Below are 2,833 nucleotides of genomic sequence, written 5' to 3' on the forward strand. Positions count from 1 at the left end.
CCAAAAAATCCAGTATATTTTGAGAACTAGCACATCCAATACGAACCACAAGGTCAGAGAAAGAATAATGAAGGACAGGTAGCTCATATGAGGTTTAGTTTTAAAGTTTAATGTGTTCCTCCCTGCTTGAATCAGAGGTGCTATATGCCTCATGGATGACTGTACTTATACCACCAGCGGTACAAGCTGCTTGACCGGACAGTCACTCAAGTGCCACTGGTGGTTCAAACTGCCTGGTAGTAATACATAGAATTAAGCCCTGTCATTCATGTGTTAGGCTGCTTTGGTGTTTTGTTTTTTTACAGACAGGGTCTTGCTCTATATCCAGGTTGGCCTTGAACTCTGAGTTTGAGCTGGGATTACAGGCATGCACCCCCACACCCAGCCATCTCTTAGTCCTTAAATCAGCTGAAGAATAGTTGGTCATTATTTAACATAGTCACTGGATTTGAGATTAAGAAATTTTCTTGAGACAGGGTCTTGCTATGTAGCCCAGACTGATCTTGAACCCAAACAGCCTCCCTGCTGCTGGCATTACAGGTGTGTGCCACCACGCCTGGCTGTGGTTAAGAAATGTAGTCTACAGTTCTACATAGATTGAATTCAGGCTGCCAATATGACTTATAAACAAGTGACAGGACTTTTCACTTTATCAAGTTTTTTTTTTTTTTGGTTTTTCTCCGGTACTGGGAACCGAACTCAGGACCTTGCGCTTGCCAGGCAGGCGCTTTGCCGCTGAGCTAAATCCCCAGCCCCTTTTATCAAGTATTAAAAAGAAAAAAAGCAAGGCATCTTTTTATCATGTCTCAAGTATTGCTCTAACTTGTTTCCTTACCTCCAGACCTACCTGCAACATGTAACCCTGCCATGGTATTTTTTAAAACAGATCCAAAGGTATTTCAATCACCGTATCAGGTACTGTGCTACAGACCAGATTCATGTGATACAACACCCCACACTGACGGTTAGATGTTCAACATGCAAAAATGTTTCAATCAGGTCCACAGGTCTGAAAATACTCTTTGCATAGGATACCAGCTTCTGCTTTTAAGATCTAAATCTAAATGGGAAGTCACAACTGAAATTTTCCAAAGATCCTAGTTTCCATCTGTGTATTCTCGTACTTTGTACAATGCATTTTTAAAAAACTTGGAGCAGTCCTGGGTATTGAACCCAGGGGCCTTTTTATTGAGAGCTACATCCCCATCCTTTCAAGTTTTTTCTTCAGCCAGGCACAGTGGTACACGCTCGTAATCCCCACACTGAGGCTGAGGCAAGAGGATTGTAGTGTGGGTTACTGAGTTCAACACCAGTCTCAACCACATAGTGACTCTGCCTCGTTTTTAAGCTGTGAGACGGGGTACTTGTGATCCTTCTGCCTCAGCCTTCCAGGGTGTAGGAGGCATGTGTTACCACATCATTTTTTGTTATACAGATATCTTCAATCTTACAAAGTTTACTACCTGTTTTGTCAAAAAATTTGAGCCAGGGACTCCCTAGTTCAGGCCAGTTAAAATCTAGAGGCTTTCAACAAAGGGTGCTCTTAACAGGGTAAAGCCTAAGCTCTACTATCATGGGTGAACATGCAATGTTATGCCCAGAACCCCTAAACGTGGCAAAGTTTTCTAATGAAATTTTGGGGAAAAATCATTTTTCAGTAGCATTCTGACAGGAGCCCTACAACTGAACAGAGGAAGGAAAACAGGCATGTTTTTCCTTCTAATTCTCGTAGTATAGTATCTTATGCTAATCTATTACTGCCTTTTCCATTTATCATTTTTTGTCCATTAAATTTGTCTCCCTTGGCCTACCTGTGAGGTGCCTACACAGCAATCACCTGAGAAAATCATCTTTGATACAAGTCCTGAATATCTGTGGCACAGGCCTATAATCCCAGTGTTCGGAAGGCTAAGGCAGAAGGATCACTGCAAATTTGAGGCCAGCATGAGCTACAAAGTGAGCTCAAGGCAAGCCTGAACTGCATAGTGAGACCCTATCTCAAAGACAAAAAAAAAAAAAAAAAAAAAGAAAAGAAAAGAAAAGAAAATTGCTATGACAAATACATAGAAACTATGAGGGAATGAAAACTGCCAAAATGCATAAGCTCAAAGATTGAGGAGGACAACACATTTGGTTTTATTTCAATCAAATCACAACACTTTCTTTTCCAGCTGCTGCAAAGTGCATCTACAATTTTCTATTACAGATCCACTTTAAAAAGGTTTCCTGTGACATAGCAAGCCTTTTTCCAACAGAGGAATAGCCCCAAATTCTTCAAAAGTAAAAACTTGATTCCAGTAAATGGTAGATACATGAAGTTACAGTAAAACAGACACTTAAAAGGACAGCCAAGAGTCTTCCAACAGTTTATTAGAAAGAATGTAGACATTTAAAACAATCCCACTGTCATGAACATAAATTGAGGTTTTCCAGCTAGGGTAAAAGCTGAATTAATAACAAATAAAAAATCCAATAGTGTATTAACACCTTTTCATTCATTTGCCTTACTGACAGTGCAAATACAAATCTGGTCTAAATGTACAGACTCCCAAGCAACAATGTACAGCTTTCCTCGTCCTCCATGCTAAGAGATGTAAAAGCTTAAGGGCCAAACAATACCAAATGTATAGGCTTCAGAAACCATCTAAGTTAAGGGCATTCACTATTTTAGCTAAGATACATCTGGAACACTGACAAGTGATCACTTACATACAATAATGTCAAGTAAGTTTTTTGAAAAATAAACTTTAGTGGAACAATCCTGAATGGTACACCAGAGGAATGGCAGGTTACTAGTTTAAGGTATCAGCCAATTTGAGCCTGAGTCTAAACT

The sequence above is a fragment of the Chinchilla lanigera genome, unplaced genomic scaffold (assembly GCF_000276665.1).
Source record: "Chinchilla lanigera isolate Chin_1 unplaced genomic scaffold, ChiLan1.0 scaffold00057, whole genome shotgun sequence".
Taxonomy (NCBI): Eukaryota; Metazoa; Chordata; class Mammalia; order Rodentia; family Chinchillidae; genus Chinchilla; species Chinchilla lanigera.